The sequence below is a fragment of the Mastomys coucha genome, unplaced genomic scaffold (genome assembly GCF_008632895.1).
Source record: "Mastomys coucha isolate ucsf_1 unplaced genomic scaffold, UCSF_Mcou_1 pScaffold15, whole genome shotgun sequence".
NCBI classification, from domain to species: domain Eukaryota; kingdom Metazoa; phylum Chordata; class Mammalia; order Rodentia; family Muridae; genus Mastomys; species Mastomys coucha.
Genome location: NW_022196897.1, coordinates 38,758,994 through 38,775,372, shown reverse-complemented (window position 1 = coordinate 38,775,372; position 16,379 = coordinate 38,758,994). Strand labels below are relative to the sequence as shown.

At 41.0% G+C, this 16,379-nt stretch overlaps 1 long non-coding RNA gene across 2 annotated transcripts; it reads left to right on the top strand.

The window, feature by feature from the left end:
• The first annotated feature begins 6,395 nt into the window (after window positions 1–6,395).
• LOC116090158 lies at window positions 6,396–15,635 on the top strand. Of its 2 annotated transcripts, none has more exons than XR_004118591.1 (3): window positions 6,396–6,699; window positions 15,173–15,343; window positions 15,533–15,635. It is a non-coding gene; the product is annotated as an uncharacterized LOC116090158 (long non-coding RNA). The 2 variants fall into 2 exon arrangements; XR_004118592.1 differs by having other exon boundaries at window positions 6,396–6,708.
• Window positions 15,636–16,379: the final 744 nt, after the last annotated feature.

Genomic DNA, 16,379 nt, shown 5'->3' with positions numbered 1-16,379 from the left:
TCCATGAGTTTGCAAGCTTTCTGTTATTTCTGTTATTGATGAGATCCAGCTTGAATCCATGGTGGTCAGAAAAGATGCAGAGTATTATTTAAATTTTCTTCTCTCTGTTGAGACTTGCTTCGAGTCTGAGTATGTGGTCAATTTTGGTGAGAGAACTGTGAGGTGCTGAGAAGGTATATTCTTTTGTTTTAGGGAGAAGTGATCTATAGATATCTGTTAGGTCCTTAGCTTCAGCATTTCTGTTTAGTTTTTGTCTAGAAGACCTGTCTATTGGTCAGAGATGGGTATTGAAGTCTCCCAATGTCAGAGTGTGATGGTCAATATGTTATTTAAGCTGAAGTAGAGCTTCTTTTAAAAATCAGTGATGGGCAGGTAGATCAATGGGACAGAATTGAAGACCCAGAAATGAACCCACACACCAACGGTCACTTGATCTTTGACAAAGGAGCTAAAACCATCCAGTGGAAAGGAGACAGCATTTTCAACAAATGGTGCTGGTTCAGCTGGCAGTAGTCTGTATGTAGAAGAATGCAAATTGATCCATTCTTATCTCCCTGTACAAAGCTCAAGTTCAAGTAGATCAAGGACCTCCACATAAAACCAGATACACTGAATCCAATGGAAGACAAAGTGGGGAATACTCTTGAACACATGGATACAGGGGAAAAGTTCCTGAACAGAACACAAATGGCTTATGCTCTAAGATCAAGAATTGACAAATGGGACTTCATAGAATTGCAAAGCTTCTGTAAGTCAAAGGACACTGTCAATAGGACAAAATGGCAACCAACAGACTGGGAAAAGATCTTTATCAATTCTACATCCAATAGAGGGCTAGTATCCAATATATACGGAAGAACTCAAGAAGAACTGAATAACCCTATTAAAAATGGGGAATAGAGCTAAACAGAATTCTCAACTGAGGAATACCAAATGGCTGAGAAGCACCTAAAGAAATGTTCAACATCCTTAGTCATCAGAGAAATGCAAATCAAAACAACCCTGAGATTCCACTTGACACTAGTCAGAATGGCTAAGATCAAAAACTCAGGTGACAGTAGATGCTGGTGAGGTTGTGGAGAAAGAGGAACACTTCTTCATTGCTGGTGGGATTGCAAGCTGGTACAACTACTACAGAAATTAATCTGGAGGTTCCTCAGAAAATTGGAAATAGATCTATCTGAAAACTCAGCAATAACACTCTTGGGAATATACCCAAAACATGCTCCACCATGCCACAGGGGCATTGCTCCACTATGTTCATAGCAGCCTTATTTGTGATAGCCAGAAACTGGAAACAACCTATATGTCCCATGACAGAAGAATGTATACAGAAAATGTGGTACATTTACACAGTGGAGTACTACTCAGCTATTAAAAACAATGACTTCATGAAAATCACAGGAAAATGGATGGAAAATATCATCCTGAGTGAGGTAACTTAGTCACAAAAGAACAAACACAGTATGTGCTCACTGTTAAGTAGATATTAGTCCAAAAGTTCAGAATACCCAAGACTCAATTCACAGACCTAATGAAGCCTAAGAAGAAGGAAGACCAAAATGTGGATGCTTCAGTACTTTTTAGAGGGGTGAACAAAATACTCACAGGAGAAAATATGGAAACAAAGTATGGAGCAGTGACTGAAGGAAAGGCCATCCAGAGACTACTTTACCTGGGGATCCATCCCATACATAGCTACCAAACCCAGACGTTATTGTGGATGCTGGGAAGTTCTTGTTGATGGAAGCCTGATATGGCTGTCTCCTGAGAGGCTCTGCCAGAGCCTAACAAAGACAGAGGCCAATCATTGGACTGAGCACGGGGGTCTCCGATGGAGGAGCTGGAGAAAGGACTGAAGACGCTGAGGGTGTTTGTAGCCCCATGGAGGGAGCAACAGTGTCAACAGACCAGATCCCCGGAGCTCCTGGGGACTGGACCACCAGCCAAAGAATACTCATGGAGCAACCCATGGTGATGGCCACATATGTGGCAGAGGATGGCCTTGTTGGACCTCAGTGAGAGAAGAGGCCCTTAAGCCTGAGAGTGTTCCATGCCCCAGTGTAGGGAAATGCCAGGGCAGGAGGACAGGAGTAGGTGAGTGGGTGGAGGAGCACACTCATATAGGCAAGGGGACAGGAGATGGGATGGGGGTTCAGAAGGGGAGACCTGGAAAGAGGAAAAAATTTGAAATGTAAATAAAGAAAATATTCAATCCAAAAAAAATTGGATGTCCTTTTGTTTAGGATATAGATGCTAAAAATTGCAATGCCCTTTTGATAGTTTTTTTTCCCTTCTGATGAATATGTAGTGTCCTTCTTTATCTCTTTTTATTAGTTTTGTTTTGAAGTATATTTTGTCAGAGATTAAAATGGCTGTAACAGCTTGCTTGCTTCTTAGGTCCATCTTCTTGGACTATCTTTTTCCAACCCTTTATCTTGAGGTAATATCTATCTTTGAAGTTAAGATGTCTTATTGGATGAAGCAGAAGAATGGATCCTGTTTTTGTATCTGTTCTGTTCGTTTGTGTCTTTTTATTAAGGAATTGCGACTTTTGATATTGAGAGATATTAACAATCAACGATTATTGATTACTGTTTTGTTGTTGTTGCTGTTATTGTTGTTGTTACTATTGGTTATGATGATGGTGGTAGTGGTGGCGGCGGCAATGGTGTGTTTTCCTTCTTTTGACTTTGCTAGTCTGGAATTATTTATTCTTCATTTTTTTTCTTAGTTGTAGTTAATTTCTTTAGATTAGAGTTTTCCATCTAGCATCTTCTTTAGGGCTGGATTTGAGGACAGATATTTCTTAAGTTTGATTTTGTCATGGAATGTCTTATTTTCTCCATCCATTCTCATTGAACATTTTGCTGAGTCTAGTTGTCTGAGCTGGCATCTGTGGACTCTTGGAGTCTGCAGCAAATCTGTCCAAACACTCCTAGCTTTTAGCGTCTCTACTGAGAAGTCAGATGTATTTCTAACAGGTATGCCTTTATATGTTACTTAGTCCTTTTCTCTTGTCGCCTTTTAATATCTTCTTTGTTATGTACATTAACTGTTTTGGTTATTATGTGCTGAGGCGACTTTCTTTTCTGGCTTAATCTATTTGTTGTTCTGTATACTTTTTTTCCTTTTCAAGGCATCTCATTTTTTAGGTTAGGGAACTTTTATTCTTCAAGTTTGTTGAACATATTTTCTATGCCTTTTACCAGGGACTGTTCTATTTCATCTATTCTTGTTATTCTTAGATTTGATCTTTCCAGAGTTCCAGATTTTCTGGATATTTTGTGCCACAAGTTTTTCAGGTTCAACATTTTCTTTGATCCACATATCAATTTCTTCTATCATGTCTTCAATGTTTGAGGCTCTCTTTTCCATCTTTTGTATTTTGTTGGTGAAGTTGCCTCTGTAGGTCCTGTTTGAGTTCCTAAGTATTTTCAGTTTTAGAATTCCATCGGTTTGGGTTTTATTTATTGATATCATTCCCATTTCAGGTTCTGAATGGTTTTACTCATTTCTTTGCACTGTGTTTTCCTGGATTTCTTTAAGGTATTTATTAACCTTTCTCTGTAAGAACCTTTGTTATCTTCATAAGGCTGTTTTAAGGACTTTTTGTGTGTTTCAGCTGTGTTGAAATACTCAGTGCCTGCTGTGGTGAGGTTGCTGGACTTTAATAGAGACATATTGTCCTGTTTGTTATTGATAGTGTTTCATGCTCTTACTCTGGTGTTTAGGCATCTGGGATTGGTAATATAATTTTAGATGCTGTATCTAGTCTTTTGTTTGTTTTGTAAATGTTTTGTTTCCTAGTTTCTATTTTATCTGGTTCTTATGAGATTGTAGTGGCTGTGTGTTACCTGCAGAAAAATATTCTGGGGTTTTGATAGGTGTGGGCATTGAGAGGTCCAGGTTATATGTGTTCCTGGGTATTAGGAGTTTATACTTAGCAATTGGAATCGGCTGCAAGGGTGGCTGAGGGCTTCCACAGGAAGAAGGAAAACAGGATTTTCTGCCAGGATCTGCTTAGTTAGTCCCCTGGAAATGGAGACAGAGGAAAGGCCACAGCAGAGAATCTGCTATAGATCTGAGGATGAGACTAGGGTATTAGACTGGGACGAATGGAGGAAGAGGTGAAGTTCTGTAGTTAGCCTACTTGCCTCTTTGGTCAGCATGGCCTGTGGATCTACAGGGAGTTCCTGCTGGAGTTGGGGTTAGGACAAACTAGCTAGCATAGAGAGAAAGGTAGTTTGGAGAGGAAGATCTGTGTGACCCACTGGCAAGGAGTGTGGGAAAAGGGTAGAGAGGCTGCAGCAGGTGATCTGTTGCAGAGGCAGAAGTCAAGACCTGCAGTTAGCCTCCCTGCTTCCCTGGCCAGAGCAATCTGTGTGTTTGCAGGAAATGCGTGCTGGTGGTGGGGATTGGGATAAAGTACTGAGTGGAAGGAGGGAGGTTAAGAGAAATACATGCATACTTTACTGGAGGTGTAACTACAGTAGGGGACAGAGACCTCAGCAGCTGACCTGCTACAGAGGCAGGGATGAGATGTGGGGATTGGGTTTGGAGTAACTGAGTGAGAAGAGGAAGATCTGGAGTTAGCCTTCCTGTTTCCCTGGCCAGGGTGGCCTATAGCTTCTTGGAAGTGTAAAAATAATTTTTATCTTTGGAAGAATACCTCGTCTCACAAGACACAAGTCAAGAAATATGACTTCCTATGTTGGAATAAGATATCGACCGAGATAAGAAAATGCCTCTATTAACCTGCTTTGTAGTTGTTTCCTTTTTGTTTTTTTAAGGTAGCATATACAGTAATGGGTTCATTGTGGCATTTTCATACATATACATTATTTTCATATGTATGTATTTCATATATATTTATATACATATATATGTAAATATATACTTTGTTCTTACTCGTGCCCTGCCCCCCACCTCTTGTTTCCTCTCCCTTCTTACTAGTCCCTGTGTTCCTCACAGACCATCTCCCCTGCATTCACCTCACACCCATTCTAACACCCTCCCTTTGTTCCTCCTTTACTAAGTTGTTTACTAATGTCTGTGGTTTTCTTGGTTGTTTTTCTGGTTGGTTGGATCACTGTCAATGTCTTTCTCCCCTCTAAGAACTAAGACTTTTCTGGTTTACTGGGTGGCTATCAGGCATTCCCTTCTACCTCTCTTTTGCTCATTGATATGGCTCATGAAGTAGATTCTTGCCTGTGCTCCCATGATTCTCTTCTATTCTTCCTGTGAAGGATGTTCTCCAGTGTTAGCTGGGCTATTCTAAGATGCATAGTGTGAACTCATCTTGAAATGTCCTTTTATTTCTGTCAATATGTCTCTGGGTATAGCTTTCTTGGTTGACGGTCCCTTCCAGCATTTAGTATGTATTGCTCAACACTTCTTGGGCATTAGGGGTTGCTAATAAGTCATCTGGCATTCTGTGCTTGCCTTGGTGAGTTGGAATGTTTTTTATTACATCTTTCAATAGTCTTTGTGTTGCAAATTGGATATCTTTGTCATGATGTGTCTAGGAAAGGTTGTTTTCCATTGCTTCTTGCATTTCAGTGCTAAGTGCCTTCTCTAGACCTAGGAATACTCATTATAATTTTATGGGATGAATTCTTCAAAGTTTGTCTCAGGTCCTTTATCTACTGTGTAGATTGTTAGGTTCTGTCTCCAGATTACCCTCCATTCTTACCCTCTACACACACACACACACACACACACACACACACACACTAATAATAAATAACATTTTAAAAAAGAAAAGAAGGGTAAAACAAACAAAAAAGGCTTCACATCAATGACAAAGTTCAAAAGTAAGGTTAGGTAAATGTAAGAACAAGAATTAAAAACTGAACATTTTTTAAAAAGAACAAATATTAGTATCAGAAATTTACAAATTACTAAATCACTAATTTCTAAATATAACTAATGGTACAGTAGAGAAGAGCAAAAGAAGAAAGGCAAAAAGTAAAAGGAAAGAATGTGTCTAGCAAAAAATATATAAACAAGTTAGATGAATACATAAAGCCAAAATTTTTTTTATATGCTGAGGTTAAAACACTACTAAAGGTGTAATAAAAAGAAAGGGTGACACTCAAGCAACAAGAAAAGAAAGAAATTTAAGAACGAGAAGGAATGACTTTTTTTTTCTGGGTCTTGAAAATTGCACATTGCTAGATCCATGCACAGGTGTTTTAGGAGCAGGTCAGCAGGGCCTGTGGGCCTCTGTCTTTTCTGTGGTTTCTGCTGGTGTTAAGTCTGTATTGAATAAAGTGTCTACTGGCCACTAACTTTGTTTCATTTTTCTGGCTTTCCTTCTGTGTGTATCAAGGGCTTCTGTTGACTACACTTCACCTTGCCGATTACCTCACTCACCTAGCTTGTACCACCTGCCTCCTGGGGTTGGGTTGCAGTTCTCGAGTATGCTGGTGATAAGTAAGGTGGCCACACCACAAAGGACTGGACAGCCAGGAAACTTGTCTTTGTACCTTCAGGACCTTCAAATTAAAGTATTAATCACCCAGCTAGGAAGATGCAGAAATAGTATCAAATAAGCCACTAGGGCATTAGAGTTTCCGGTTTCCATAGCAACGAATAGCAGCTAGGTATCTACGGAAACTGATGTTTTGGCTGACTTCAGGCTCATGGTTATCACCCTCTAGTTATTCTTAGTTGATGAGATCTTCTTCTGGCTAGGTAATCGAGGTGGGGCTGATTTTTCCATGTACTTCCTGGGCTGAACCTTCTTGTGTTCACATGTGTGTTTGGGGAGCATGCGCTTTAGGATACAGGGGTGCTGGTATGGCTGTCTGTGGGTTCTGGGGAGCTTTAAGTTTGCACAGTGAGTGTTTTATCCCCTGAACCACCTTCCCAGACTTTGGACATATGCTTGTTGTTAACGTGTGGACATCCCCTGTCAGTGGCCTCACAGAGCTCTCTCACTCTGGGCTGTGTTAGAGCAAACTCAGGCTGCCTGCCCTGTGTGTGTTCCTTGATCTTAGTCCCTGAGAGTAGCTCAGGTTTATATATTATGTTCTGAATCAAGAATGAACCTGTTCCTTGGCGCTAGGAGCCATGCAGTGACAGAATATTCGACATTTTCAGGAAAGGAATCACCTTGTGCCTGAATGTAGGCTGATGTGGACTGTGGGAAGGACTCCTAGTCTCTTTCCATTATGGCTGCTTGGCCCGTCTTTTGGAGCTGTCTCCAGCTTTCCCATACCCTTCGGAGAGCCATGTGGCTGGCCACTTTTCTCTTGTTCACCTGTGTCTTCTCTCCTCACTTGTCAGGATTTTCACCATAACTTCGAGGAACTCTGACACTTGCTTCATTCCTTTTTTTTTTTTTTAAGAGTACAGTCTTACTGTCTTATCCTAATTTTTCTCCTTTACTGATTAACACAAAAGTCATCTCTAATTGTCTGTCTCTTCATTGTTTTTTTTAAAATTCATCCAAATGAGATACGTTCTTATGAAGTTATCACACAAGGATACACACACTCTCACATGCAACACACTATAAAAATATTCAAGTACTGACTGGTTTAAAACTTTTCACCAAAGTTCACTTGAATTTTCAGTTTACATTTTCTAAGGTAGCAACTATGTATTCAAATTGAGTGTTTTGACCATATGAAAACCCTATGCTTTCTCTGGGGAGTGACTTCTAGACACTAAGATGGAGGCAGGAAACTGGTGACATTGAAGTAGACAGAATACCAAGCACTCTAAGACTAACCTTAGGCCTCATTCCTCTTCAGAACAGTTGTGCCATGTTTTTCCACCTTGTTCTTATCACACTGTGTCACTGCCTCTTGGGTCACTGCAATGCTAGTCAAAAGCAGTGTGGTACAGAAGGGTCTGGGTTTTGGAAAGGGAAAAGGCCGAAGTATATTGTTGTTATCTGTTTCACTTTTCTTCAGTGTCTGAAATATGCTTTGTGTCATGGTATCTGTGTAGTTTACTGTGTATTTCTCATTCTGAGTGGTAAAACTCCTCTAGAAATTATTACATTTAGCATCACCTTATGCCTGGATATAAAAAGTTTTGAAAAGAAGACAAAGGAAAAGGCAAACAAATGTCTTGTTATTTCTAGTGACTCTTATAACACATATTATGTAAATACAATGTATGTGAGTGTGCCTGTGAGTTCGTGTGTGTGTGTGGGTGTGTGTGTATGTATGTGTGTGTATGTGTTTCTTGCTTTAGCAAATGTGAGCATTTCCATATTATTAAATATACTTTTGTTATGCCAACACATAATTGTTATCAATATTCACCTCCCTGATACAGTTATCAAGAGCCATTATTTAATTTGCCTGTACATAGTTGCTCATCTGTTTGGGAATTTCTTTAAAAATTCAGTGTTCCCATTTGTGTCAAAAATCATCTATAGACTTTTGAGGTTAGTGGGCTTCGATTTGGGAAGAAGGATGTGCAGGAAGAAGGAACACAGGGTGACTGTTCATGGGTAAAACCTGAAGATCACTCTGAGGGATCTTGGTCTCACTAAGATGCTCTGAGAGTGTCTGTACCAAGAAGTTGAGGAGGCAGCTTGACTGCATGCAGGCCACCTTCAACACTCCTCAACCAAGACTGCTTTGATCTGCAGCAGGTCTCTCTCAGCTTCCACTGTGCAATAGATTCTTCCTGTGTTAATCTGTGGATTCCAATGAGAATAATCTAGTGACAAGTACACTACTTTTCAATTTATTTTTACATAGCTAGACTCTTTAAGAAAAGTTTATGATGGGTCAACTCATTTTTGGAATTTCCCTACTTATGCTTATTTTATATTTCTTTTTCTTTGCTTTCTTCTCTCCTTTCCTCCCTTCCCTCCTCTGCCACGGACTGGATTCTCTGCGGGAATCCCTTGTTCCATGGGATGAGTAGAGTTCTGGTCAGGTGGGCAAAAACTTCAGCAGATGACAAACAGAGTCGACACAGACAAGTGCAGGATCTGAATGTATTTCTCAAAAATGGCATCAGACTTTTACAGTCATTACAAAAGAGAAATGAAAAATCTGGCAGCTCAGCAGTCAGGGTACATCTGAAGCCATCTAAAACACACCGGGTCTAAAACAGCAGCCATCCTCTCTGGACAGGTGCTGCACCCCTCCTCCCTCCCCCCCCCAACCCCATGCCAGAGCGCTCTGGGCCCGGGGTGTGTGTGTGTGTGTGTGTGTGTGTGTGTGTGGGAGTGTGGGTGGGGACTGTGGTCCGCATGAGGCTCGAAGCTTGAATGTGCTCTCTCTCAAATGCTCTGCCGCTGACTGACACACTCTGTCACACACACACACACACACACACACACACACACACACACAAGCACACACACTTGGCTCAAGGTCCCACCCATCCTTAGTAAAGACACCCACTATGCTAATTTTCTGGGCTAGTAGAGACATGTCTCAGGAAGTCTCATTCTTGCTAATTCCTAGGAGTGGCTCAGCTACCTATGTGACTGAAAATGAGGATTCCACTTGACCTTCCCCTGGGATAAGTCTCCCATTCTGTAAGCTTCAATGCCCTACCTACAATGTGAAAGGCAATTAGTCTGGATGGGTAACATTCTTTACAAAATTCCAAGCCAGGGTTTGGCTAAGATGTTGGAACACTGGTAAAGGTCAGAGAGCAATGTCCAATTTTGTCTAGCTATAGTAAATCATATCTTGGTGGGCACCTAGCACTCGAGTTCACAAGGACGTATCTGGGCTACCTCTGAGTTAGGAAATGCCACAAATGAACTCCAAGAGACTGGCTTCCTTTGAAGCTTTTGCCTCTGGTCTGTGGCCAAGCTTTTGGGGTGTCACAAGACTTCATTGGAGTGGGCGTGGCACTCCTCCCTTTTTCTCTCCTTCCTGCCCTCTTCTCCCTCTCCTCTCTTTCTTTTCTTTCTTAATTACCTAGGTTTTTTTTTTCAATTAACTTCTGGGAATTATAATATTATTATGTCATTCCACTTTCCTTCTCCTCATTCCAAACCCTTCTATATACCCCCTTCTTGCACGCTTTCAAATATATGAATTTATTTCAAAATTATAAATAGAATCCTAAATATAGTTAGCTCCTGTATAATTTTAGTTGTATGTACATTTCAGAGTTGACCATTTCCTGGAAAAGACAATTTCTCCTTCTCTCAGTAGTCCTTAGATATCTTTAATTCTTTGTGTGGAGTTAAGCCTCCTCATGGCTGTCTGCAGAAGACAGTCTTCTCCTGGCTACCAAGATGTAGAACTCTTGGCTTCTCTAGCACCATGTCTACCTCAGTACTACCATGCTTCCCACCATGATCATAATGGACTAAACCTCTGAAACTGTAAGCCAGCTGCACTGAAAGGTTTACTTTTATAAGAGTTGCTTTGGGCATGGTGTCTCTTCACAGCAATGAAACCCTCACTAAGACACCTGACCAGTAACTCAAAAGAGAGCTTCTCATGCCTGGTGTTGGGTTTTTATTAGATGGTCTTTGGTTCTTGGAGGGAGCATCGTCAGCCCAGATTTTTGTGACATTTCAGACATTTTTACTATTATTGTATTTATCCCCTTCCTCCCTAATTAAAGACTTTTGTGTTTTCATTTCCCAAGTTAGATCATTGTGTCTTGCTATTCCCCTTGTTATTGCTCCACCATCACTCCATCCCAGCATGGTCTCTTTTTCACTTTCCTGATATCTTTAGTTACTCCAGGATATGTTCTCGCATCTGAAGATTTGGAGCGAGGAGCTGTCAACCCACGAGAAAGAACACTTGATGTTTGCCTTTTTGGCTCTGGGTTACCACATTCAATATGATTTTATTTCCTAGTTCATTTTATTTTTTCTGAAAACTTCATGATTTGATTTTTCTTTACAGCTGAAGAGTATCTTATAATGTCATAAGTATCTAGTTTTCATTATCTATTTGCTGGTTGAAGAACATATAAGTTGTTTCGATTTCTTAGCTATTGTGGATAGCAAAGTAATGAACATGGTTGAACAAGTTTTTGTGGAGTAGGGTGTTGAGTCCTTGAGGCATGTGCCAAGGAGTGATATAACTGGGTCATATGGTAGATTGATTAGTTTTCTGCACTGATTTCCAGGATGGCTGGACCAATTTGTGATCCTACCAATGTTGAATGAAGGTTTCCCTTTCTCCATACCACTCCAGCACTTGTCAGCTGCTCTGTTGATCTTTGCCATTTTCTCTCAGATAAGATAAAATTTTAACAAGATGAATTCAGGGAAAATCTCAAAAGCTTGTATAGTCTCTACTCAGCTTGCTGGCTCTGGGATGTAACTGTGTCTTGGATTACAGAAACCTGGCAGAATGAGAGAGGTGGAGTGTGGGATTGATACTGGTTGATTTGCTTTTCAAAGGCATGCTTCACAGGCACTTATTATCACTAAGAGTTAGCTACCTTGAGGACAGCTTCTTCCTACTCAGCAGGGTAAGGTGACACATGCTGGTTATCTCACCCACTCAGAAGGCTGAGATTGGAGAGTTATAAGTGTGAGGACTACAAGAGATAAACAGTAGCTCATCTACATCCCACTTGTATCAGGGCAAGGTCTATGGGTTCTCTTTAATGCTCCTAATCACTAACAATTACAGATATGTTTTTTTCACTTATCCTGTCCTAGTTTTTTAATGTACATATCTTCTTGAAATTTCTTCAAAAAACTGGACCCTCACTTTTGAGTTCAGCCTCACTCAAGTTCTCAGACCTGTGAAGAATGCGGTCAGATCCTTTGCCAGAGCTTATTATTAATGCTTTCTAACTCAGTTTCCAACAGAATCTTAGTTCCACTTTGAAATATCACGATGCCAGCTTTTACTGTTGGCCTTCCTCTTAGCCCCATAGCTTAGGAGCACCCATCCTCTTAGCCCCGTTGGCCTTCCTCTTAGCCCCGTTGGCCTTCCTCTTAGCCCCATAGCTTAGGAGCACTCATGAAGTTCTACTGGTAGCACACTAAGGCTCCTCTAGCTCACAGTTCCAAACTCCTACAGATTCTTCTCACAAACCATTTTTCAAAAACTGAATTACAAAGAGGGGCTCATCAATACTGGCTCCACTCTGGTACCAAGTGTCTGTGTTAGTTTTCTCACTGGAGTTATAAACAGCTGACCATAAATGGAAGTTTTTCTTGGTGTATGATTTGTGAGAATATTTTCATTCAGGGCAGAAAAGGCCTGGTTTCAGGTAGCACTGCGGCATCAGGAGTGTGGCAGCTGCCTGCCTATATCTAGAAGGGATAGAAAGCAATGCATATGGAACAAGCAGTAAAATGTACACCAGCAACTTATCCCAAGGGATCTCCTTTCTTATGTGAGCCCTCCCTCTGAAGGATTCCACAGCCTGGGGCTGGGAGATTGTCCAGTGCCTTACTTGTTGTTCTTCCGGTAGACGTGGGTTCAGTTTCCAAAATCAACATGAAGACTCATAACCATCTATTGCAGAAGATGACACCTTCTGACACACATACAGACATGCAGGCAAAACACTCTCATATAGAACAAAATAAAAATCTAGAAAATTTTTTTTTTCTAAAAGATGATTCACCAGTCATGTAAGAGAATGCCACCAGCCAATCAGGGACCAAGCATGCAAACATGGAAGGAATCCTATAGTAAACATTTCACATTTAAACCATGACAGAATTCAGTACAAGTTACCTAAGCAATCTGTCAGGATAGTACTTCCTTAACAGGAGGCAGTTACTAGAAGGTTTAAAGAAAAGTTTGGATTTTAAAATAGATTTTGAAGAAAATTAGGAGGCGAGAAGGTGTTTGAACCTAAAACTCTGGAATGCTTTTGTCTGTGAGGTGGGGGCTGGAGATGATGGAGAAGATAGAGATGATGAGGAGGGAGGTGGAAATAAGGTAAAAAATGACTCAGGTGAGGTTCCAATCTCAGAGGAGACAAGAAGGGGGGGAGGAGGAGGGAGAGAGAGAGGGGGGGAGGAGTAGAGAGTAAGTAGGGATTATCCCAGTGATTAACCCTCAAGGAAAGACCCAAGGAATGGGTTACTAAGGAGTCATGAAGACTTCTGCTGTATACAAAAACAGAACTGTCGTCATGGAAACCAGGTGGCAGGAATTAAGATGTGTGCTATGGAGGTAGCAAAGCAGACTTCTGACTTTGAGAAGCTTAATAAAGGAAGGAAAAGGATAGTATCGCCAATTACTGGGGTAAATTTCTGCACACTTTTAATGTCATTTTCTTATGTCAGTTCTGTGATTTTTGTGTGTGTCATATAGCTCTAGTGAAGAGAATTGGATTCATCTCTCTATGTAGTCATTTTGTTTCAGTTGTTAATCTTCTGCATGTGAACATAAGCATGAGAATAGGATTACCATGTTCCTTGGCTTTACATGCTCCACGTTGAAAACCTGTCATAGCACAAACTGTGTGACACATATATGTGCTGAAGAAGAGGATGAATGGATATATTTTTGGAAAGTAATTTCCTTACCTAGCTTGTCATAAATTGCACATCGTCAACTTCATCAGTCTGTATGCATTTTTCTTCTTTACTTCTGTTACTTCAAAATTGTGATTGTCAATTTATTTCCTTTAGAAATGTTTTTCTAATTTTCTTAATGTTTGCACATGTGTGCATGTGAGTGTATGTGTGCATGTGAATATGTGTACTTATGAATATGTGTACCCATGAATATCCTTGTGAGGGCCAGGTAACCTGGCTCTATCATGTTCTATCATCCTTTGAGGCAGGGTCTCTCGATAAACCTGAAGCTCACTGTTTTGTTGTTGTTGTTGTTGTTGTTTTTACCTGTTTGGTTGTACAGCAAGTCCCAGTGGGATTCCAGGTGTGTGCAGCCACACCTGGCTTTTACATGGGTGCAGGAATCTGGACTCAGTACCTCATGTTTAGGTAGCCTGCACTCTTACTCCACTTTACTATGACCGTAGCCCCATATTTTGTAGCCCTTACTGAATCTAATATCAGCAAACCAATTATTTTGCCGTGAAGTTTGAGAAGGGAAAACATTCCTTCTACTGGCTTCCTTGGCCTCTTCAGAGCCTGACAGTTCCTGCCGGTGGAGGACCAGCTTTAGAAAGCTGAGACACGCTGCAAGGCTGCCAGCGCCCTGATGTCTGTGTAGATCACCATATTCTCTGTTTCCACTCACTGGTGCACTGCTGGGAATGTGGGTCAGGAGCTTCTTACATAAGCAATTACCGCCTTCCTCCAGCTCTGAGCCCAGGAGACATACCTTTGTCTCTGGAACAAAAACAAGAACAAAGTTATGACCTCGGTCCTCTTCCACTTATCCCGTAGACCCACTTTCTGCACCATGGAGTCCTCTCCAGTTCCGCTTTTACAAACTAACTGGAGACCACTTCCTGTATAGACAACATGTCTCAGGGGCTGTGAGGACCCCTGGGTTCTTTGTCTTTAATACATGGTTTCAGGACTCACCTAAGTTAATGTGAACAGGGTCAATGTCTGACTGATATAATAATAATAATAATAAAAAACCCCACAGAAATGAAGAGAGAAAAACAAAATCCAGCCAAATCTAAAGAGAGTTTTTGCTGACATTCCTGAGAAAGCCATTGTCTAGAGGTGATTTGAAGTGGACACAGACTAACTAGACAGCATCTCTGGCTTCCCAATAGACTTCTTACAGGGAATTGGCTCTGCTTTCCAGAGTTGGCTATTGAATTTACAGGAGCTGATCTCACCTCTCTTGCTTATGGAATGACATTACCAATAGATTCCTTTTGTAGAAACTGATTTCTTTGGATACTCTTGATCTCCCTAGCTGATTTTGAAAGACTGAATTTGCTACTTGTGCTGACATTCAAGAGAGGAGACTCTTCTCTGAAAACATAGAATAGGACTCTTAGAAAAACTGCTGAGCACTGAAGGGCCAAGAAAATCCCAGCCCTTGAAGGGCCAAGAAAAGTATTCTGTGGAGTTAGTGTCAGACAAAGGTGACAGAGAACTCATGAGCTCTGGTGTTGCAGAACCACAGTAGTATTAGTTCAGAGGAAAGCTCACCAGTACAGAGTGCCAGCCTTGAGCAGAGGGAAGGATATGGGGATTCTTTTGGCATCTAGTTTGCCCACTTGATTGAGATTTTCCTGAACACATGCAGACGTCTTGAAATCACATTACGGCAACCTGCTAAGCTGACCCTGCCATCCTGTCCCCTGTTCACAGATACAGTCAAGGTGACTGAAGACAGATGGAATGAGACTGGCAGCCTAAAATCACTAACTCTACCTCCAGCATTCCCCTGACTCCAGATACTCAGCAAGTTACTCAATTTTTGTTACTTCGATAAATATCTGAGGTGATTGGGATCTAAGGAGCAAAGGTTCAAGTTGGGAGGTAATTTCATGTCTCAACTTACAGTTACTTGGCCCCGTTGCTTTGGACAAACAGGGCATAAGACATAGTTGAAGATGCCTGTTCATGGGTGTCAGCAGAAAACAGAGAGGAGAGGGGTAGGGGCTGGGGACTCACTATTTCTTTCAAATGCAAGTGCCCCTTCCCCAAAGCACTAATTCCCTCCCCCAGGCTCCAGCTCCTAAGGAGTACAGCGCTTCCTCCACAGGCTGTTCTTAAAGCATGGGCCACTGGGGTCCAGTCAAGCCTGATGACCTGAGTTCATTCTCTGGAACCCCACCATATATTAGAAGGAAAGAAGACAGAAAACCCCTTTGACTTCTATACTTGTGCTGTGGCATACACTTGCCCACATTAGCACACATATAACTAAAATTAATAAAGGTACTTTTAAAAATATCTAAACCATAGTATTGTTTGTTCCTCCCTAAGAAGAAAGGCTCCTTTCTGCCTTGTACAGTTGTATTAGAGGAGAAATAGAGGGAAAGAGTCCAAGACAACATATAGAATGCAATGAATGAATACCTGGGAATTTTACTTCTCTTGGTTTTATTTCAATTGCTTCACATCAGACATCATTTCCCACTATCTGAAGAAATTGATGATGATGATGATGATGATGATGATGATGATGATGATAGTGGTGGTGATGATGATGGTGATGATAGTGATAATAGAAGAAGAAATAAAAAATGAGAGTGTTTCATCCTTTCTTTCTTTCCGGCATTCTGAGAGTTACTCAGATGACAGGAACTGGTTATTGAAGACAAAAGAGGAAAAGGATGTAGCTCAGTGAAGGATGCTTCCCCAGCCCACACAAGGCTCTGTTTTCACACCTAGAACTATAGGAACGAATGAAAACAAGCAAACAAGAAAAGAGTGACTTAGTAAAGGCTGGTGCATCTGTGACCATCCTGGGATGGGCATGAAGCTTTTTTATGTTGCTTCTTCTTTATTTAGTTGTCAACGAACTGTTCTGTTTACATAAGTTGTTGTGAGAAAGGACATAAGGAATTTA